Here is a 25,285-nt window from a genome sequence, read left to right on the forward strand (position 1 = left end):
GAGCGCCCCAGGGAGACTTACCGGGTCCTGAAGTCCAGGAGATCTGTCCACTTGCCCCATTTGGTCGGCCATGGGGAGTCAGTCTGGGGGGAATGGGTATGGCTCTGGGAGTTAGGATCCCAAGGAATGAGTTGGGAGGCGCACCTTCCCACCCTCCACCTGCCATTCCTGGGCCCCAGCTGAGTCCTGCAGGTTGAGGCTCAAAGGGCCAGCTTTGAACACACAGGGGGTTCCAGGCACTTGCTAATGGCACAGCAGGGGTTTCCCTGCTGCATGTGAAGGGAGAGTGCAGGGATCTGCTGGCCCCTGGGGAGCTGCTTCTTGTACCCTCTCCTGTGCCCCCGCTGCCAGCCCCACAGCCAGGGCCGGGCCTGGCAGCTGGTAGGGAGGAGGGAAAATCAAATCTTCAGTCACCCTGCAAAACAGAACAGAGCGGCGCCGAGGCTGAAGTCTTAGTTTTCTTTTTATCTGCTTTGCCGGGACAGTCCTGGATGGCTAAAATCTCCTTCGAAGGCTGTTCCTGAGGGAGTGAAAAGGCTTTAACCAGGAAAGGGAGTTTCTACCAGATCTTGCCAGACCAGGATGTCAAGGGTGCCCTCAGGCACCCACCCTACTTCAAAGGTAGACCAATCTGAGAACAAAGGGTGGTTAGTCTCCCTTTCTAAGAGTTGTCTAAGTCTGTCCCATTATACCAGTTTCAGAAAGGTAAATACAAACAGCTAAAAACAAACACCAAAGAGACTCACAAAAAAGGACACTGAACAAAACAAAAAAAGACAAAAATGGACCATTGGCCTCACGCTGCACTGCAGGAGTGACCCACTTCCTTCCTACAGAGGTGGGGAGCCTTGTCCCCTACAGAGTAGACACAGTCTGACCCATGGTTTCAGATAACACAAGGTACAGGAACAGGGAGACAATGACAGAGATCAACACACAATGACCAGTTAGAGTGTCTGTAAGAACCCTAAAATAAAACGCAGGCCACACCAGCCAGCCATACAGACTGCGCTGGCAATATAGATGCAGACTTAATGTCTACCCGACGGAAGCCCCTGGGCGTCCCCAGCCTTCCTTTTTCCTCCTGGGGCATCCCCCAGGGCCATTACCTGTGGCCCCCTGGGCACATCTGTTGGCCACAGTCGGGGAGGGCTCACGCACCTGCCCCAACAGCTACTACACCAGTGCAATAACTCTCAAAACCAGAAAGTTGAAGAGACCTAGAGCGCTCACAGACTACCGGAATAACAACACAACATAGAATAACAAGAATAGGCGCCTTTACTTACCCTGAGAGATATCCCTTGGAGGCGTCCACAGGCAGCAGACCAGATCTCCCAGGGGCCTCCAAATGTTAGGGTCGAGAAATGTCCACCACCCCAGGACACACACATGCAATCAGCAAGGGGTTTATTCAAACCAGCATGCTGGAGCTCTCTGAACACGCAGGAACAGAGCAGCCCCCAGAAGTCAAGGGTCAGGGTTTTTATAGGATTTTCAGAGACATTCCACACATTATGGTGCCATTTAGAAAAACATCAAACAACGAGGGAAGCTCATTAGCAAATCACCTCACACCACACCCAGAAACTCAAACCACGTGTGGGGAGTTCAAAGGACATCTCCTGCAAGGGTTACACAGCTTTGGCCACTTATCCTCACACAGGTGCAGATGTAAAGATAAGGAACCCAAACTATACAACCCCCGCCCCACAGGGTTTCAGCTTTGGGGAAGGAGGTTTGGGCCTGCAATTTTCTAGCTGAATTCTTCAGTACATTGTTGAAATAACACTGTCGGATTTGGGATTCACCCAGGTGGAATCTGTTGAGCTAAGACTGCACAGTTGTATACGGATTTTAACTCTCAGAGCTAGATGAATTTCCCAAAGATATTTACACCTGGAAACATCTGATTCACTTCATGCTATTCTTACTTTGAGTGGGCAAAGCCCTATAGGTAGACTAGAAAGAAAGCAAAGGGACCAGTCATGGAATAGTAGGCAAGGACTGAAAATGACTAGGTTCAGGTGATGGTGAGAATATTTGGAAGATATTAGTAAAACACGTAGATTTTGGCTATATTCCTTTTAACAACAGAACTCAGGACAAGTCACTTCACTTCCTTGAATCTTGTTCCTTATATGCGAAGTGGTTTCATGTTATCTACTTCTTTGGTTTGTTGGGAGAGGCAAATGTCATCAGGTAAGTTATCCAAATCTCTTGTAAGCTGTCAAGTTTTAATTGAGAGTCAATATTATTGATTTCAATATCTGATTCTCAGGCTATTTTTTAAGATACCAAAGCCCCCTCCTATTTGGATTTAAAAAGCTGATGTTCACAGCAAGCACCTGGTAGCTGTCTTCAAAATTTGAGAATCAAAATCAAGTGTTTAATGCCTATGGAATTTTATCAGACACTGCCTTTTGTAATGCCTTCCCCCAGGATTTCATAAAAAATACCAGGCATCTTGGAAATAAAACCAACTTTTACATTATGGTTCTAGTGTCATGGTGTTTATCCCATGCAAGTGCCATCTCAGAACAGAGAATGCTGTTTTGCACACACAGCTGCAAAGAAGAATATACAAAATCAGCCACAGAGATACAAGCACCATCTCTCTGGAAGAGGACCAGCCAGTTGGAAAGGAATAAGCCAGTTTATGTCAGGGTGGCTTGATGGTATCCTTGTATTAGAAGCTAGTGTCCAAATGTGCTCTGGTACTTCTGGGGTTTGCAGCAGAACATCTGGGTGGGAATCCAGGCACCGATTCTCAGCAGTTGTGTGACTCTATGTGAATCCGTTAAAAATTGGGAGATGTTTTTACATCTGAAAACAGGCTCTACTACCTGCTGCATAATTAGGTCATGGTGAAGATTAAATGAGCAAGTGTACATGTAGGGTATAGCAGGATATATGCACAGCATAACACTACATACCTGGCAGCATTTCTGCTCTTATTGGACCAGAAAGTGCCTCTTTATAATTCTTTCTGCTGAATGGGACTTCTTACTGCTGGCTCAGCAAAGAATAGCTTTACCTTCTCTCCTATGTGAGAGCTCTTAAAAAGCATCTGCCTGCAGTGCCATTATTCCATATGGAAGCCAGTTAGATTCCTGGCTATTCCACTTCTAATCTAGCCTCTTCCTAATGTGCCTGGAAAAGCAGTGGAAGATGACCCAAATCCTTCTGCCCTTGCACCCATGTGGGAGACCCAGAAGGATCTCCTAATTCCTGGCCTTGGCTTAGCTCAGCTCTGAACACTATGGCCATTTTGGGAGTAAACCACTGAATGGGAGATTCTCTCTCTCTCTCTCTCTCTCTCTTACTCTATATATCTATCTTTCAAATAAACAAATATTTAAAAGATATTTGAATATGGGGCTCCAAGATGGAAGAATAGTAACAGGGTGGTCTGATTTAAGCTAGGCAAAACTAATATTTAAAATAAGGGTATAAAATACACTCTCAGGATAAACCAGCAGGAAACTGCAGTGGGACATACTGAAAAAGTAGTAGAAACGGTGTGGACCCATGCTGAAAGAGCAGACATGCAATAAAAGACCCACAAGCTTACATTCAAACTAGGTGAGAGCTGACTCCATGGATGCATGATGCTGCTGATACAGCAGGAGGGAGTGCTTAGTGAATGGCGTGTTTTAGAGTCCCACCCAGATCCTCTAGAGAGGTGGGGGGGAAGCAGACCTCTATGTGGTACTATCCCCTCCCCCACCCCACTACAACAGACATACAGCCAGCAGTGGGAGGCCTGTGCCACTTTTGGACACAAGCAGGTAGTGGCTGCCCCAGCTCCTGTGTGAACTCCCAGAAATTACTGGGATAACCTTCTATATCTAACTGGCTAGGGCAACCACAGTGATTCAGGAGAAACCAAGGGAAAAAGACCCCTCCATGCCAGTTACACCCACCCGGCAATGGGGGGAGGAAGGAGAGCCATCCCCACAGAAGGGAAGTATCACATGGTGGACTCTCCTATGTTTGCAGCACGATTGTGAAATGAGCAGAGCTGTGGTGGTACTTTGCGCACCTGTGAACCACAGATCTATCAGGAGACAAAAACCTGCATTCCCTACAGACATCAAATCTGATTCAATCCAGTGAACTAGATCTCACACAAACAGTGGCTCTGGGAACACCTTAATTTCCTGGCAGAGAGAACTGGCTAGTGGGGCTGAATGGCCCCACTGGCACTCCATGACCCTCAGAACCTGGGAGCTGAGATTGAGAAAACACTGTGACTGCTTAAGAGGATGCAGGGTGTCACTGGATTCTAGGCAGCCACAGAGTGTTTCTACACACTCTCAGGGCTCCTGGGTTGCCTAGAGTAGCTGATAGCAGAGGGAAATATGTTCATAGGAAAGACTCCATAGATCATATGTGCATTTCTTACAATGGGTGCGGATGAGAAATGAGCATACTGGGGACTAACAGTTGTTCCTCAGCTGAGAGAAGGGCTGGTCACGCTAATAGTGGTAATCAATCCTCTCCATCCTGTTAACCAGAGAAAGGCTAACATGCTCAACTTGGGTTTCCCTGGATACTTGCCCCATCCTGGAGAGCTGAACAGAGTTCCATAGCCACACCCAGCACACACCATCTGTTATTCACTGAAAGTGTAGAATCCCAATAAGCCCTCGAGGCACAGATCAAAGATAAAAGCCACCAAACAAAAATATCTACAAATGCCTAAAAATAAAGGCAAAAGTTCAAGAAACAATAATACGGAAGACACTATGAGTCCCACAAAGGAAGAGTACAACATTTCAATATTAGAATGTGAAGATGAAGAGGTTGAGGAATGCTTGAAATGGAATTTAAAAAATAAATGAAATGCTAGAAATGAAGAACACTAGATCAAATAAACAATGCAATGGAATTTCTTAACAACAGAGTTGGTGAGACAGAAGAAAGAATATCCAAGCAAGATGATAAAACTGGAAATTTGGCTGGCGCCACGGCCATCACTGTGAAGAATGCAAAGACAGAAAATCCCTCAGTAAAAGAACAAAAGGACTCCAAAGCCAACAATAGGAACATTTGCAGACAAATGGCAAGGTCAGGTAGTCACTTATGAATAGTTACCATACATGTAAATGGTCTCAACTCTCTAGTTAAAAGGTACAGACTGACTGAATTGATTAAAAAAAATCCATCTCTTTGCTAACTACCAGAAAAACACCTCATCAGCAAAGATATATGTAGAATGAAAGTGGAAAGTTGGAATAAATACTCCATGCTAATGGGGAAAAAAGGGCAGGCATAACCATCCTAATATCAGACAAAATAAAATTTAACACAAAAACTGTTAGAAGAGACAAAGAAGGGGATTATTTAATGATCAAGAGATCAATATAACAGGAAGATGTTACAATAATAAATGTATATGGACCCAAACACAGGGCACCTGTCTACCTAAAAGAACTATTAATGGATCTAAAGGGAGACATCGATTCCAATACAATAGTAATGAGGGGTTCATCAACAATGGGGAACTTCCATCTCACTTTCATCACTGGATAGATCGAACAGACAGAAACTCAACAAAGAAACAACAGAGATAATTGGCACAATGGACCAATTGGAACTAACTGATATCTATAGAACTTTTCACCCACAGTGGCAGAATACACATTCTTCTCAGCAGTGTGCAGAACTTTCTTTAGGATAAACCAAATACTAGAAAGACCATAAAGCAAGTCTCAATGCACTCAAAAAAATCAATATCATACCATGTACCTTCTTTGATCACAATACACTGAAGCTCAAAATGAACAACTAAGAATCTCAAGAACATATGCAAATACATAGAGACTGAACAGTATGCTCCTAAACAAACAGGGGGTCCCAAAAGAAATTTAAAAAATTCTGAAAAAAAAATGAAGATGACTGTACTGCATATCAAAACTTATGTGATTTAGAAAAGGCATTGTTAAGAAGGAAATTTATAACAATTACTGCATACATAAAGTAACTGGAGTTTCACTAAATAACTGAGCTCTCAATGCATCCTAAGGACCTTTAGAAAAAAACAAACCCCAAATTACTAGGAAGAAATAAATAAAATTGAAACAAAAAAAAAACAATATGAAAGATCAATGAAATGAAGAGCTGGGTTTCTGAAAAAGTAAGAAAATAGACACACCATTGACCCTACTAATCAAAAAAGAAGGAGATCCAAATCAACATAATCAGAGATGAAAAAGGAAATGTAACAACCGAGACCACAGAAATAAAAATAATCATCAGGAATTCCTATAAAGATCTGTATGCCAACAAATCAGGAAACCTTCCTGGATTCTTATTGCCCACTTAAATTGAACCCTGTAGACAAGGAACATCTAAACAGACCAATAACCCAAATGGATATTGAATGAGTAATAAAGACCCTCCAACAAAAAAAGCTCAGGTCCGGACAGCTTCACTGCTGAATTCTACCAGACATTTAAAGAACTCATCCCAATTCTTCTCAAGCTATTCAAAATAGTTGAAAGAGGGAATCCTTCCAAACTCCTTCAATGAAGGCTGCATCATCTTAATACCTGAGCCAAAAAGACATGACAGAGAAAGAGAACTATAGACCAATATCCCTGATGTATATAGATGCAAGAATCCTCAACAAAATACTAGAAAATTGAATCCAACAACACATCAGAAAGATCATTCACCTGGACCAAGTGGGATTTATCCCTGGTATGCAGGATGATTCAACATCCAAAAATCAATGAAGCTGATAAATGACATTAACAAACTGAAGACCAAAACCCACACAATTATGTTGATAGATGCAGAGAAAGCTTTCGACAAAAATTAAATGCACTCTTTTGATGAAAAATTTAAGCAAATTGGGTGAAGAAGGAACATTCCACAACATAATCAAAGCAATTTATAACAAATGCATGGGGGGAAGGTGCCACGGCTCACTGGGCTAATCCTCCACCTGTGGCGCCGGCACACCGGATTCTAGTCCGGATTGGGGCAACGGATTCTGTCCCCATCGCTCCTCTTCCAGGCCACCTCTCTGCTGTGGCCCGGGAGTGCAGTGGAGGATGGCCCAAGTGCTTGGGCCCTGCACCCCATGGGAGACCAGGAGAAGCACCTGGCTCCCGTCTTTGGATCAGCGTGGTGTGCTGGCTGCAGCGGCAATTGGGTGGTGAACCAATGGAAAAGGAAGACTTTCTCTCTGTCTCTCTCTCTCACTGTCCACTCTGCCTGTCAAAAAAAATGCATAGGGCACAAGCTACTGAATGGGGAAAAATTGGAGGCATTCCCATTAAGATCAGGAACAAAAAAAGGATGTCAGCTCTCACCACTGCTGTAAAATATAGTCATGGACATTTTAGCTAGAGCCATCAGGCAGGAATAAAAGAAATCAAAAGCATACAAATAGGGAAAGAAGTCAAACTATCCCTATTTTCTTTTTTTTTTTTTTTTACTTTATTTGATAGGCAGAGTTATAGACAGTGAAAGAGAGACAGAGAAAGGTCTCCCTTCCGTTGGTTCACTCTCCAAATGGCTGCTATGACCAGCACTGTGCTGATCCGAAGTCAGGAGCCAGGTGCTTCCTCCTGGTTTCCCCTGTGAGTGCAAGAGCCCAAGCACTTGGGCCATCCTTCCCTGCCCTCCTGGGCCACAGCAGAGGGCTGGACTGGAAGAGAAGCAACTGGGACTAGAATCCGGCACCCATATGGGATGCTGGCACCGCAGGCAGAGGATTAACCAAGTGAGCCACGGTGCCAGCCCTCTATCGCTATTTTCTGATGACATTATAGGGAATCCAAAAGACTACATGGAGAGAATATTGAAACTGATATAAGAGTTTGGTAAAGTAGCTGCATATAAAATCAAAGCATAAAAATGAATAGACTTTGTATACATAGACAATGCCATACCTGAGAAAGAATTTCTAAGATCAATCCCATTCACAATAGCTATAAAAATTAAATACTTTGGAGTAAATTTAATCAAGGACACCAAAGATCTTTGCAATTAAAATTACAAAACATTAAAGAATGAAATTGAAGAAGACATAAAGAAGTGGAAAAATTTTCCATGTTCGTGGAATGGAGGAATCAAGATCTTCAAAATATCCATACTACTGAAAACAATTTATAGATTCAATGTAATCTCAATCAAAATAGCAACAACATTATTCTCACAATTTCTATAGAAAAACTGATGCTAAAATTCATATGGAAATACAAGAGACCCTGAATAGCTAAAGCAATCTTAAACAACATAAACAAAGCTGGAGGCATTACAATACCAGAACTAAGGCATACTACAGGGCCTTTATAATCAAAAGAGCCTGGTACTGACACAGAAACATCCATTTAGACCAACGGAGCAGAACTGAAAACACATAAATAAGACATGCATCTACAATCAACTTACCTTTGACAAAGGAGCAAAAATAAAATCCTGGAGCCAAGATAGTCTCTTCAATAAATGGTGCTGGGAAAATTGGTTCTCCACATGCAGAAATAGGAAGCAAGACTCCTGTCTTACACCTTACTCAAAGATCCACTCAAAATGAATCAGAGACCTAAATCTATAATGTGATACCATCAAATTTCTAGAGAACGATGAGGAAACCCTACAAGACATCTGCATAGGGAAAGACTTCTTGGAAAGGACTCCATAAGCACAGGCAATCAAAGCCAAAATTAACAAGTGGGATTACATCAAATGGAGAAGCTTCAGCAGTGCAAAAGAAACAACAAAGTGAAGAGGCAACCAACAGAATGGGAAAAAATGCAAAAAATGCAACTCACAAAGGACTAACGTCCAGATACTATAAAGAGCTCAAGAAACTCAACAACTACAAAACAAACAATACAATTAAGAAAAGGGCAAATGACTTGAACAGAAATTTTGCAAGAGAGGAAATTCAAATGGCCCATAGACACATAAAAAAAATGCTCAGGATTGCTAGGCATCAGTGAAACGCAAATCAAAAGCATAGTGAGCTTTCACCTTACCTACGTCAGAATGGCTTACATACGGAAATCAATATACAACAAATTCTGGCAAGGATGTAGGGAGAAGGGTACCTTAATCTGCTGTTGGTAGCAATGTAAACTAGTTAAGCCACTATGGACTATGGTATGGAGATATCTCATATAGTTCAATATAGAACTACCAAATGACCCAGTTATCCCACTCCTGGATATTTATCCAAGGGAAATGAAACCAGCATTTTAGAGAGTTACGTATATGTTCTTGTTCATTTCAGCTCAATTTATAATAGCTCAGATATGGAATCAACCCATATGTCCATCAACTGAAGGCTGAATAAAAATTATGATATTTATACAGCACTATGGGGTAATACACTGTTGTAATAAAAATGAAATCTTGTCATTTGCAATAAAATGGATGTAACTGGAACAATTTTGCTTAGTGAAATAAGCCAGTCATAAAAGGACAAATACTATACTGACTCCCTGATATGTGGTAACTAATAGAGTATTTAAAATGTAATCTGTAGGATTGAAACTGACACTTTGAGATGTATTGATTTTGAACAATGTTTTTCTTGTTTGTTTTTGTTCTTTTATTTTTCATACTAATCATTTAGCTGTCTACTTAGCATAGGGCTAATCTTATAAGAATTAATTGAAATCAATTTCTGTAAAAACTAAGAATGGTAAAGGAAGAGGGAGGAGGAAGAAAGGTTAGAGTATGGGTGGGAGGGACATAGAGAGGGAAGAAGCATCCTGTTCCCAAATATGTATATATTAAATGCATGAAGTTGTATTCCTTATACAAAATTTTAAAAATTAAAGAAAATCAATTGTGATATCCTAAATCAATTATAAAGTCATAAATCAATATTATGATATCATAATCAACTAGGATATGATGAACCACCATCATTATATCATAAACCTAACATTGTGATGTCATAATAAATTGTGAATTCACAAAAACATTGTGACATCATAAATATGTCATTATCAAATCATAATGAAGTGTGATGTCATAAATCACCATTGTGTCACATTAGTTGTGGTATCATAAAACCCATTGTGACCTCATAAATTAATATTTTCAGAATAACTAATCATTGTGATGTCATAAACCAGCTGCTATGATGTCAAAATTAATTGTAAATTCATAAATTCATTGTAGTTTTCTAAACTACAATGGTGACACTTAATTGTGCTGCCATAACCCAATGTTGTGATGCCATAAATGACCATGTGTGTTATCAGTTGTGATGGCATAAGCTACTATGAAGTTAAAATCAATCACAGATAATGAAAGCCATAGTGATATTCATATACCAGCTTTGTGATATCATTAATGTATAATTTTGTAATGTCATAAAGCAATTATTGTGTTGCCATAATACATTTTTGAAGTAATAAAATACATTGAAACATTACAAAGTTCATTGTGGTGTCATTAAACTATCATTGGGATGTCAAAGTTTAAATATGATGACATAAAACTGCAATTATGATGTTATGATTGATTGTGATGTCATAAAAATATTATGAAATCATAAGCTACTATTGTTTCATAATCAATTGTGATGTCATAAAACACCTGTGCTGTCATAATTAATTGGGATATGACCATTGTAATGTCATAAATCCACAATTGTGATATCATAATGCAGAATCACCAAAAGTGTTGTGACATCATAAACCAGATGTCCATTAACTGAAGACTGGATAAAAAAGTATGGTATATATGCACTATGAAATAATACACCATGTTCATAAAAATGAAATCTTATCATTTGCAACAAAATGGATATAACTGGAAACCATTTTATTTAGTGAAATAAGCCAATCACAAAAGGACAAATACCATACTGCCTCTCTGATCTGTGGTAACTAACAGAGTACTTAAAATGTAATCTATGAGTGAAGCTGAAACTTTGAGATTTATTGATTTTGAACAGCCCTTGCCTTGACTGTTGAGGAGCAATGTTTTTCTTCTTGGTTTCTTTTTGTTCTTTACTCTTTTATGCTTCATACTAATCAGTTAACTCTCTACTTAGTGTAGGGCTAACCTTATGAGTATAAAAATTAATAAAATTAATCTCTATCAAAATAAGAATGGGAAAGGAAGAGGGAGGAGGAAGAAAGGTTAGGGTATGGATGGGAGGGATGTAGGGAGGGGGGAAGCATAATATTCTCAAATCTGTATATATGAAACATATGAAGTTTTATTTTTAAACAAAATCTAAAAAATATAAAATAAAATCAATTCTGATATTATAAATCAATTGTAAAGTCATAAATCAATACTGTGATATCATAAAAATCCTTGGGATGTCATAATCAATTTGGATAAAATAAAATACCATCATAATATCATAAACCTACAGTTGTGATGGCATAATAAGTTGTAAATTGACAAAAATATTGTGAACTCATAAATCTATCATTATAAAGCCATAGTAAAGTGTGATATCATAAACCACCATGTGACATCATACTAGGTGTGGTATCATAAAATAATTTTGACCTCATAAACTAATATTGTGTTACCATAAACTGATCATTTTGATGTCATAAACTCACAAATCAAAGTAATAAATTCATCGCAGTGTCATAAACTCACAATTGTGACATCTTAATTTTGATGCCATAAACCATTGCTGTGATGCCATAAATGACCATTGTGCTGTTACAATCAGTTGTGATGGCATAAGCTACTACTATGAAGATATAATCAATCATGAGATCATAAAAGCCACAGTGATAATCATATACCAGCATTGTGATGTCATTAATGTACAATTGTGATGTCATAAAATATTATTGTGTCACCATAATGCTTTTTGAAGTAATAAGAAACAGTTTGACATTACCAAGTTAATTGTGGTGTCATTAAACCACCATTGGGATATCATAAAGTTCAAATGTGATGTCAGAAATCTGTTATTTTGATGTTATGATTGTGATTTCATAAAAATATTTTTAATTCTTAAGCTACCATTGTTTCATAATTAATTTTGATGTCATAAAACACTTGTGGTGTCATAATCAATTTGGATATGATAAACCATCATTGTAATGTCATAGATCCACAATTGTGATATCATAATGCAGATTCATCAAAACCAATGTGACATCATAAACTTACCATTGCAAAGTCATAATCAATTTTGATGTCATAAAGCACAATTATGATGTAACAAACTTTGTTGCCATAAAACCATTGTGATGTCATAACCAATGTTGTGATTATATAATAAGCCACTGTGCTTTTATAGAGCTACATCATCATGTAACAATTATGATCTGGTAAAAATCCTTGTGATGTCATAATCTACTGTAATGGGATAAAACACCATTGTTATATCATAAACTTCTTATAAATTATGAACTCACAAAAGCCTCTGAGATCATAAATGACAATTATGATGTCATAATCAATTGTGAATTTTGAAACCACTATTATGATGTAAAAATCAGTTAATATATGAAAAGACTCATCATGTTATATACCAATATTCTGATGCCATAAAAGTACCATAATGATGTCATACACTAACCATTGTGTTGTCATAATAAATTATGGAGTCAAACTATTGGAACAGCATAAACCAATGATTCTGACCAATTGCAACATCAATTGTGATGTCATAGAACTCCATTGTGATGTCCTGAATATGTCATTATGATGTTATACTGAATTGTGAAGCCACAAAATCCATTGAGAGGCCAAATCAATTGTGATGATGTAAAATAACATTGTGTGTCATAACCTACTGTTTATTCAAAAGGCAGAGTTACAGAGACAGAAGGAGAGACAAAGAAAGATCTTTCATCTGTTGGTTCACTCTCCAAATGGCCACAAAACTGGATTTATCCCAGGCTGAAGCCAGAAGCCAGGAAATTCTTTCAAGTCTCCCACGTGGTCGTAGGGGTGCAGGGATCTGGGCCATTGTCCACTGATTCTCCTTGTACATTAGCAGGGAGCTTGATTGGAACTGGAGCATCCAAGACTCAAACCAGTGCCCATATGGGATGCCAGAACTACAGGAAGAGGTGTAACTTGCTACACCATAGCACTGGTCCCAAACTACCAGCGTTACATACTAAAAAATCCTTGTGTTGTTATAAACAAGTGACATGTCATAAGCAACCCCTGTGATATCATAAACCTTCTTGTGACATAAAAGGATGATTTACAAAGTTATAATGAATGATGTTATAATGAATTTGATGTCATAATCTAATGTGGGATAACATAAAAATCACTGTGATGTTATATGGCATTGTATATGTCATAATCAATTATGATATCAAAAATTGTTGTGAATCATAAATCTACCACTGTGATGTAATAATTATGTGGGTGTCATAAAGCAGTGTTATGTCATAAATGTGATGTCATTAAATCTATTGTGATGTCATATAACAATCTTTTGATGACATAAAATTATTGTGATAACATAAATCTACTATTGTGATATAATTTTGATGTTACAAGAATCATTGTGATGACACAAGCCAGTATTTATGCCACAATCTAGCATTTTTATGTTAAATATATACCATTGTGATGCAATAACCATGAACTCATTAAAACTGTGATGCATAAATATACACAGTGATGTCATTTATGATGATGTCATAAGCTATCATAATGTCATAGTTCAGCTGGTGTCATAATACCATTGCTTAATCAATTGGGATTTCATGAGCCACCATTATGATTTTATAATGAATTGTGCTATCATAAAAATAATATTTAAGTAAAAAATTAGTGCAGTGGCATAAAAATCCATTGCAATGTCATAAAGCTACAGCTATTATGTCATCAACAGTTATGTAACAACCTTTGTGACATAATCCATCAGGATGTGATAAACCACCATTTCATATTGTAAACCTAACATAGTAATATACTCATTTATGAAATCCCAAAACATTGTGATATCATAACCTAATTGTGATGTCATAATCAATTATGTTTAAAAACTTGTGATATCATAAAACAATATGGTAATGACATAAAACATTGTGCTATTGGAAGCCTACCAATATATGTTACAATAAATTGTGATTCTGGCTTCATACACATAACATTGTGATGTCACAATCAATTGTGATGTCATATGTTATCACTGTGATACCATAAACCACCATGGCAAGGTCCCAATGAATAGTGATGCCATAAACCACCATTATGATTTAAATTGTGATCTCATAAAACCATTGTGATTTCATAAACCAATATTTGATTCCATAAAAAATCATTGTGGCTGGCGCCGCGGCTCACTAGGCTAATCCTCCGCCAAGCGGTGCCGGCACACCGGGTTCTAGTCCCGGTTGGGGCGCCTGATTCTGTCCCGGTTGCCCCTCTTCCAGGCCAGCTCTCTGCTGTGGCCAGGGAGTGCAGTGGAGGATGGCCCAGGTGCTTGGGCCCTGCACCCCATGGGAGACCAGGAAAAGCACCTGGCTCCTGGCTCCTGTCATCGGATCAGCGCGGTGCGCCGGCCGCAGCGCGCTGGCCGCGGCGGCCATTGGAGGGTGAACCAATGGCAAAGGAAGACCTTTCTCTCTGTCTCTCTCTCTCACTGTCCACTCTGCCTGTCAAAAAATAAAATAAAATAAAATAAAAAAATCATTGTGATGTCATGGTTAATTGTAAAGTTATTATATAAATTGTAAAGTTATATCAGTTGTGACATTATACACCTATCATTGTGACATCATACAGTTCTGATATCTTAAATTGTAGCATCACGAAATGAATTTAGAATTAGTAGCTATTTTGATGGCATTACAAGCATAAATCTACTATTGTAATGTCATAACCACTCGTGATGTAGTAAACACCCATGTGAGGTCAATATCAATTTTGTGATATGAGGTCAATATCAATACTGTGATGTCATAAATCAATATTGTGATGCTGTAACTCTACAATGTTATATCATAACACAACCATTGTGTTATCATAATCATCTATGAAATCACAAAAACAACTGTGATTTCATAAACCTGACTGTAATGTCACAATTGTGACGTCATAAACCACCCTTTTGATATAAAAAGTGATTCTTATGTCTTAAAACCATTGTGATACCATAAGCCTTCTATTGTGATTTCAAAAATTAACCAATGTGTTTTCATAATCAATTGTGATGTCATAAAACAATTTGCTTGCCATAAATGTATCAAAGAAACATCATAAAACTACCATAGTGATGTCATAATCTACCATTGCATAATCAATTTTATTTTGAACCATTATTATGATGGCATAAGCCAGCTACTATGATGTCATAAGTAATCTATCATAGATATTATTTTCATGTAATCAATTCTGATGTCATAAAATGAATTTTGTAGTGAAAATCTATTGTGATGATATAAAAATCATTGTGATGTCATAAAGTTACCATTGTTATAATCAATGGTGATTGTTGCAAGAAACCCCATGATGTCATAATCAACTGGGGTGTGATAAACCATTTTGATATAATAAGTCTACCATTGTGATAACATAGTCAATTGTGAGGTCATAACACAGCATAGTCAATTTGAGATCATAAACTTAGCATTGTGACTTAATTATCAATTTTTATGTCACAGAATACCATTATGGTGTTATCATAAATTGTGATGTCACAGAAATCACTGTGATGTAACAACCCCATATTTTAATGACATAAATCCAGCATGTTGTTATAAAGTTACCATTGTTATGTCACAATTAATTGTAATTTTGTAAAACGTGTGATGTTATAATTAGTGGCGATGTAATAATCCATCATTGTGATATAATAAAGCTACCATTTAATGTCATAATCAACTGTGGAATTATAAAACAATTATAACATCATAAGTTGAACTTTGTGACATCATAATCAAGCTGTCATAAACTAGCCTTATTATATTATAATCAATTGTGATGTAAAATCTATGGGGATGTCATAAACCAATATTTTATATAAAAGTCGATGGTGATGTTCTAAAGCTACCATTATTTTGTCATAATCAATAGCAATGTCACAAAAATCATGTCATAATCAACTGAAGTGTTCAAACCACGATTGAACGATTGTGAGCCCAACAATCATTGTGATGTAAACCTACCAATTTGGAATACTAATGAGTTGTTATGTCATAAACCACTATTGTGATATCATAGTCTATTTTTATGTCATAAACCAATACTGTGATGCTATAAAACAGCCATTGTGATTTTGTAAACCAACTGCTCTGATGTCGTTATCGATTATGAAGAGATGAAATCATTGTGAGATTACAAATCTACTGATGAGGTGTTATTATCAATTGTGATATCATGAGCATTGTGATGCCATGAAAGTTGTGATATCATAAACCATCATAGTGTTATAATTATGATGTTACAAAAATAATTCTGTCATATAGCAATATCCTGATGCTATGAATGTACCATTTTTGTTATAAAGCAAGTATTGTGTTGCCATAATTTTGAAGTTCTAAAATGAGTTTTTACATCATAAACATATAATCATATGTGGTGTTATAATATACCACCATGTTGTCATAAATCCAGATTGTACCCTCATACTCAATTTTGAAGTCATAAAATAATTGTGATTAGCCAGCCACTGTGTTGTTAGAATCATTAGTGATGTCATAAGCTTCCATTGTGATGTCATAAAACTGTGATATCATAGCACCTGCTATCAACATTATATAATAATCCATGTTGATGGCATAAAAACTTGTTAGGATGTAATCCACTGGGATTGATAAACCACCATTGTTGGATCATAAACCTACAGTTGTGATGTAATCATCATTTTTGGAGTCACAAAAACCACTGTGATGTCTTAACTGATGTCATAAATAATCATTGTAATATCTTAATTATAATGTCATAAAACCATTATGATGTCATAAACCTACTGTTCTGATTTCATAAATTATGGTGTCATAAACAACTGTGATCATGTTATAATCAATTATGATATCTCAAAACTATTGTGATGTTATGAATCAATATTGTGATGACAAAACAATACATTGTATTGCCATAAATTTACCATTGTTATGCCATGATTAATTGTGAATTTGTAAAAAGCCTTGTGATGTAATCCACTGGAATATGATAAACATTCTGCTATCATAAACCATACACTTGATCTCATAATAGTGAAATCTTAAAAATATTATGGCATTATAAAGCTATCATTGTGATGTTATAATCAATTGTGATGTCTTAAAAACTTTATTAGAAAGCTACTATTGTCAAGTCATAATTAATTGTGATAGCATAAAAACACTGATATTATAATGCTACCATGTCATGTCATAATAAATCATAATGTAAAAATTTTATAATCAGCTGGGATGTGATAATTCATCAATATTATATATAAAGTTAACATGTTGATATAATAATCAATTCTGATATGGTAAACCACCATTGTGATATTATAATAAGTTGTGATGTAGTGAAAAATATGGTGATATAATAAACCAATATTATTATGGAATAAACCAAAATATGTCAGATCAAATTGTGATGTCATGACCAACAGTGAAATCATAAAAATTATTGTGATGCCATAAACCTATAATTGTGAAGATAATCAGTTGTGATGTCATAAACCACTATTATCATTTTATAAATAATTGTGATGTCTTGAAAAGCATTATGATGAAATATGCCATATTGTGGTAACATACACATGAAATTGTGATCTCACAAACCAACCATTGTATTCACATTATGAATTTTTGTCATAAAAACCATCTTGACATCAAAAACTTATCATTGTGATGTCATAATCTATAGCAATATCACAAGTCACTATTGTGATATTGTTAAACTCAATTGTGATGTGAAAAGCAATTATGATGCCCTAAACCACCACTGTTGTGTCATAATCCATTGTGATATTGCCAAAACCATTGTGATGTCATTATCAGTTGGGATGTGAAAAACTACCATTGTGATATTATGAACCTCAGGATAATTTAATATGTTACCAGGGGAGAAATATCACATTTTGGGTAAGTTAAATATGAGTTTTATTTTTTTTATGTTTTTGACAGGCAGAGTGGACAGTGAGAGAGAGAGAGAGACAGAGAGAAAGGTCTTCCTTTTGCCGTTGGTTCACCCCACAATGGCCGCTGCAGCCAGCACACCGTGCTGATCCAAAGCCAGGAGCCAGGTGCTTCTCCTGGTTTCCCATGCGGGTGCAGGGCCCAAGAACCTGGGCCATCCTCCACTGCACTCCTGGGCCACAGCAGAGAGCTGGCCTGGAAGAGGAGCAACTGGGACAGAATCTGGCACCCCGACCGGGACTAGAACCTGGTGTGCCGGCGCCACAGGTGGAGGATTAGCCTATTGAGCCGCAGCGCCGGCCTAAATATGAGTTTTATAAAACACAGCAGAAGTTACATTTCAGAAAACTTGAGTGTAAGTCACATAAAATGGCATACAATTTTGAAGACTTTGGTTGTTCTGTCTCTTTCAATCAAAATCTATAGCCAATTTTTCATAGAAAGTGCATTCATTGGTTACCACAACATGAAAAACATAGTTTTTTTCTTCTGAAGACTGTCTTATTTAAAAATTCAAAAATTTCAAAACCATTTCAAAAATGGTTTTCAGTTGCATCCATTTTGTTTTGAAAGACAAGATTTCATTCTTTTTAGTGCTGAGTAATATTTTAATATTCCATAGTGTATACAAAGCACATTTTCTTTCTCCAATTATCAGATGATGGTCATCTGGATTGATTCCATATCTTAGTTATTGTGAATTGAACTGCAATAAACAAGGGGTACAGGTAACTCTTTCATATACTGATTTCATTTTGTTTGGATATATTCCCAGGAGTGACACGACTGGAACATATGGTAGATCTATTTTCAGCTTTCTGAGGAATTGCCATTCTCTATTCCATAATGGCTTTTCAAGTTTACATTTCCATGAACAGCAGATTAGCTAATCTTTTTCTCCACATCCTCACAGATAATTATTAATTTCTAATTTCTTTCTGAGTGCCATTCTAACTGGGTTGAGGTGAAACCTTTTTGTGGTGTTCTTTCTTGTTGTTGTTGTTGTTCTTTTCCCACTTGGCTAGTAATCCTGAACAGTTTTTCATGTGTCTGTTGGCCATTTGAATTTCTTCTCTTGAAAAATACTTTTGAGCATTCTTAGCTGGATTTGTTTTATTGTTCTTGAGTTTCTTGTGCTCCTTATAGGTTAGGATATTAGGCCTTTATTAGTACAAAATTTGCAAATATTTTCTCCCATTCTGTCAGTTGCCTCTTCACTATGTTAAATGTTTTCTTTACAGTGCAGAAGTTCTTACATTGATGTAATCCCATTTTCTCTTTTGGCTTTGGTTGGCTGTGCTTATTGGGTCTTTTACAAGAAGACCGTGCCTGTGCCAAAGTCTTCTAGCGTCTCCCCAAAGTTCTCCTCTAATAATTTAATGGTATGAGTCATAGATTTAGATCCTTGCTGCATTTTTGTTGATTTTTGTATAAAATGTAAGGTAGATGCTTTGTTTCATACTTATTCATGTGGTGATCCAATTACTCCAGCATCATTTTTTCTTACATTTTTGTTGAATTCTTTCCTTAGCAGAGGGTTAATCTTATTATTAAAAATAAACTGAAACTGGCCAGCGCCACGGCTCAATAGGCTAATCCTCCACCTGTGGTGCCGGCACAATGGGTTCTAGTCCCGGTCGGGGTGCCAGATTCTGTCCCAGTTGCTCCTCTTCCAGGCCAGCTCTCTGCTGTGGCCCAGGAGTGCAGTGGAGGATGGCCCAGGTTCTTGGGCCTTGCACCCGCATGGGAAACCAGGAGAAGCACCTGGCTCCTGGCTTTGGATCAGCGCGGTGCGCCGGCCGTAGCGGCCATTGGAGGGTGACCCAACGGCAAAGGAAGACCTTTCTCTCTGTCTCTCTCTCTCACTGTCCACTCTGCCTGTCAAAATAAATAAATAAATAAATAAAATAAAAATAAAAAAATAAACTGAAACTATGTCATTATAAACATTAAAAGAATGCATCAGAAAGGAAGAAGGAGTGAGGGTGGGGGCATGGGTGGAAAGGAAGTTGGGTAGGAATTATCACTTTGCTCCTGAATCTGTATATATGAAATATATGGAATTTATTCACCCTTAAATAACAATTTTTTATTTTTTTAACTTTTATTTAATACATATAAATTTCCAAAGTAAAACTTTTGGATTATAGTGGCTCTCCCCCCCCCCATAACCTCCCTCCCACCCACAACCATCCCATTTCCCACTCCCTCTCTCATCCCATTCTTCATTAAGATTTATTTTCAATTATCTTTATATACAGAAGATCAACTTAGTATATACTAAGCAAAGATTGCAACAGATTTCACCCACACAGACACACAAAGTATATAGTACTCTTCGAGTAGTAGTTTCACCATTAATTCACATAGTCAACATAAATTTTTTAAAAATTTAAAAAAATGAATAAGCATCCATTTGCAATATAAGAAACACCTTTTGAATTATCTCATGGATATGTGTTTTTAAAACTCAAAGTTAGATGCCTGAGAGTATTCTAGGAAGGGATTTGCCTATGTGAACTCCTAAATTAAATCGGTAACACGTTTCTGGGTACGCTAACAGTGTAGCTTAGGCTCAAACTCACCAGCAAGTGTATTTCTGGGCTTCATGCTATTTCCATTCAGTCAGAATGCTTGAGTTGAGGCTCTGAAATCTCTGTGTATTGGACAAGCTCTGTGGGTGACTCCTAAGCACACTAAAGTTTGGAAATCACCCCCTCCCATTATATATCATCACTGATCTATATGAACTCAGAAGTAGGGTTGCCCCATTGCCAAGATGGCAGCATGATTTCAGGTTCCCTAGGGGAAAACGTGGAGTCCTTCACATAATCCCACTGCTTGATGTTCTGATGAGCAAATTTTCATACCTGGCAATTGTCTGCTGTGGTTAAAGCTACCATTGCTTCCTTGTTTTCTTTTTTATTCTAAAGATAGTTTACTGGCCGGCGCCATGACTCACTAGGCTAATCCTCCGCCTGCGGCGCCGGCACACCGGGTTCTAGTCCCGGTCGGGGTGCCGGATTCTGTCCCGGTTGCCCCTCTTCCAGGCCAGCTCTCTGCTGTGGCCCGGGAGTGCAGTGGAGGATGGCCCAAGTGCTTGGGCCCTGCACCCCATGGGAGACCAGGAGAAGCACCTGGCTCCTGCCATCGGATCAGTGCGGTGCACAGGCCGCAGCGCGCCGGCCGTGGTGGCCATTGGAGGGTGAACCAACAGCAAAGGAAGACCTTTCTATCTGTATCTCTCTCTCACTGTCCACTCTGCCTGTCAAAAAAAAAAAAAGATAGTTTACTACTCATCACTCTAATGTGGAAGGGGCATGCCATGACATTATGATGTCAGAAGAGGAAGCACTGGGTTGATCAGCAGACAGTAATACTGAAGAGAATGCATGAGGACGAGCAAAGGAAGATTTAACATTACAGAATCACACTGTTTCCAAGTGTGGGGTGTCAAATAAATGACTAAAAATAGATTGTATTGAGCAATTTCCAGGTGTCTAGAATTTCACCTCCATTATTAAGTACTTTTCCACTGAAGCAGTAAAGCCTCCCAGAGCTATTCACTCAAGGTCAGAGGAGCTGCATGGCCAGGATCTGAAAATTTGACTGCCAAGGGCAATCATTAGGCACAAGAGTCAGATGCCTGCACCCTGCATTGTAGCACATGGTTCCGGACCTGGCTCTCTTCCTGACCACAATTTCCAGCTAATGTGAACCTAAGAAGGCAGCAGGCGATGTCTCAAATACTGGGGTCCTTGGCATCCATGTGGCAGGTCAGTCTTCACTGTTTTGGGCATGTACGGGAGAGATCCAGTGGATGGAAATGTGCGCTCTCTCTCTCCCTTTTGAACAAAATTAAAATAAATTAAAAAAAATAGAAATTTCCGAACCTTAGAAGTCTACACTTCTTGTTTTTCAGTTTTGATCTCTTACATTTTTATAGCACAGACTTGTATTTTTTAAATAATTTGATAGATATGTATTTCACATTCCATACAAGTCAGCCACTTGAAGTATACAACACACTGGTTGGGGAAATATTGACAGGATTGCACAGCCAACACTGCAGTCAATTTTGGTAGGTTTTCATCACCCAAAAGAGAAACCTCATGCCTTTAACCACAAATTTCTCATTCATCTCTGTGATTTTCATGTCCTTAAACCTTGAATCCACATTTCATGTCTACAGCTTTGTGTCTTCCAGAAGTTTCTTATGAATAGAATTATACAACATGTGATCGTTTGTGACTGGCTTCTCTCCGTGTTTTCAAGGTCTATTCCTTTTTAGCAGTTCAACCCTTTCTTTCAGGGATTGATCTTTTCCCTCCAGAATCCTTAAGTTGGAATCCTAACCCCTAGTACCTCAGAGTGTGACTTTATTAGAAATAGGATTGTTGCGGCCGGTGCCGCGGCTCAATAGGCTAATCCTCCACCTGCAGCACCGGCACACCGGGTTCTAGTCCCGGTCAGGTGCCGGATTCTGTCCCGGTTGCCCGTCTTCCTGTCCAGCTCTCTGCTATGGCCCGGGAGTGCAGTGGAGGATGGCCCAAGTGCTTGGGCTCTGCACCCACATGGGAGACCAGGAGAAGCACCTGGCTCCTGGCTTTGGATCAGCACGATACACCAGCTGCAGCATGCTGGCCCTGGTGGCCATTGGAGGGTGAACCAATGGCAAAGGAAGACCTTTCTCTTTGTCTCTCTCTCTCACTGTCCACTCTGCCTGTCAAAAAAAAAAAAAAAGAAAGAAAAAGAAAAAGAAATAGGATTGTTGTATATGTAATGATCTAAAACAAGATCATAGTGGAGTAGAGTGAGCCCCTGACCCAATATGAAAGAGGAATTATTTTGTGTGTGAAGAACACACAGCCTGTCTCTCACACAGGAATATGCCATCATGTGAATTCCCTAATACCTGCTGAAGTGTGATGTTTTCATGCATGAATTACATTTTCACAGTATTTTCTGCTTATACTTTTTTCCCATTTCTTCTTCCAATGTCAATAAAAGGATGTTAAGCATAAAACATCGAGGTGGGGTGAGGAAGAGGAAGGAAGGAAAGCAAAAATAAAATAAAGAAAACACAGCTTCTGAATAATTTGATTCCATATTTAGTAACTTTTTCAAAAAATATCTCCTCTTCCAAATAGCTAATATCTTGCCCATTTTGATACAATATAATGATTTTTCTGTCATACTAGAATGTATAAAACTAAATATGTTGTTAAAAAGACACAAATATTACTTTTGTTTTTTCTTGTTTTAAGAGTTGTTTATTTATTTATTTGAAAGGCCATGTTACAGAGAGACACGTGCAGAGATATTTTTCATTGCTAGTTCACTCCCCAAATGGATACCAAAGCCATGCTAAACCTAAGAGGTAGGAGTTTCTTCTGGGTCTCCAACATGGGCAGCAGGGGCTCCAGCACTTAAGCCATTATGTACTGACTTCTCAGGCACCTTTGCAGTAATGTGGATCAGAAGGAAGCTTCTGGGACAGCAACTGGCACCCATATGAGATGCTGGTGTCACTGGCAGTGGCTTAACCAACCACACCATGATGCTGGCTTCAGAAATATTATTTTAAGCAATAGTTAAAATATCCCATTCATTTTAAAGAGTTTTAATATTAAATATAAATAATGCAGAATGCCTAATGAGTTCTAAAATTTACAAGGAGGAATATTTGACTAATTTAAAGAAACGTTTTTTTCTTTGAGACTGCCAAAAAAACTTTAAGAAAAGCTCCACTTCATTGCACACAATGTAATTCATAGTTTAAGGATCATAGAAATCCAATACTTTCTCTGAGATTTAGTAAAGTAATTAAAAAGCTCTTAGTTTTATCATTGTAAATTTTTAAAACTGTACTATAGTAGAGTAGAATTCTTACAAATTTGTTTAAAAATATTTAAAACAGAGTGACAAAGCACTGTCTTCAACTTTCATCTTAACTTATCCGTGAGGTCTGAAAGAAATCCTATTTTTTCACTTTAGAAACACCCTAATATATTAGAATTCATTAGGAAATTGTGCTGTTGAGAAGTCTTACATAATGTACTGCTTTAAATGTTAATATTATGGCTAGTAGGGAAAAATATAATTTTATTTAAAACACTGAAAAAAAGCCTTTAAAATATCATCACTTAAAACATTAAGAGTGGGCCAGTGGCGTCCTGAGTTTAGCTGCCACCTTCAGTTCTGGCATCCCATATGGGCACTGATTCAATTCGCGGCTGATCTCCTTCTGATCCAGCTCCATGTTAATATGCCAGGGAAAACAGTAGATGATGATCGAACTCCCATGCCCCCCATGTGGGAGACCCAGAAGAAGCCCCTGTCTCCTGGTTTTAGTCTGGCCGAGATGGCAACTGTCACCACTTGAGGGAAATACAGTTATTTGTTATTAATTTCAAATAAATAGCAAACATACTAGAAAAATATTCTGAATAAAATTCAAGCAAATCATGACTAAACATACAAAGAATTTTTCCATTATAACAAAATAGCAAATACAAATTTTCCAAGTTAATTTTCCAGAAATTATAATCTTTAACTCTAGAAAGAGACAATGCATTACATTGGGATGCTAAGTTGATTTTGGGGCAGCCCTCATTTCTTAACAACTCTAGATATGCCACTTATACTTCTAGCAAATAAGTACATGGTTAAATAGTTAAATTTGGATCTCTGCCCTTAATGTGTTGTCCAATGTGAATTAATGCTATAACTAGTACTCAAACAGTATTTTACACCTTATGTTCTGTGTGGGTGCAAACTGATGAAGTCTTTACTTAATATATACTAAATCGATCTTCTGTATATAAAGAAAATTGAAAATGAATCTTGATGTGAATGGAATGGGAGAGGGAGGGGAGACGGGAGGGGTGTGGGTGGGAGGAAAGTTATGGGGGGAAAAGCCATTGTAATCCATAAACTGTACTTTGGAAAATTATATTTACTAAATAAAAGTTTAAAAAAATTTGTACATATCTTTATTTTGATGCAAGTTATGCATGTCTGCTCATGTAAAACTGTGTAACTAGAGACATCATGAGAGCCGGTGCTCACTTTTCACTAAAACAATGAGGCTGACATAATCTTCATATAAAAATCAAAGCTATCAAGTAAAATTAAAACAATATCACTTATTTTTATAGATAAAAATTCTCCACAAAAATTTTAGCAAACATAATTAAGTAACATCCAAAAAGGAATTCTATATTATA

At 37.7% G+C, this 25,285-nt stretch overlaps 1 pseudogene; it reads left to right on the forward strand.

The window, feature by feature from the left end:
- Positions 1 to 1,367: 1,367 nt before the first annotated feature.
- LOC149120049 (nucleolar protein 56 pseudogene) overlaps positions 1,368 to 25,285 on the forward strand; it is a 33,715-nt pseudogene continuing 9,797 nt past the window's right edge.

Source organism: Oryctolagus cuniculus, chromosome 20 (genome assembly GCF_051225735.1).
Source record: "Oryctolagus cuniculus isolate XC-2025 breed Fujian yellow rabbit chromosome 20, ASM5122573v1, whole genome shotgun sequence".
Lineage (NCBI taxonomy): Eukaryota > Metazoa > Chordata > Mammalia > Lagomorpha > Leporidae > Oryctolagus > Oryctolagus cuniculus.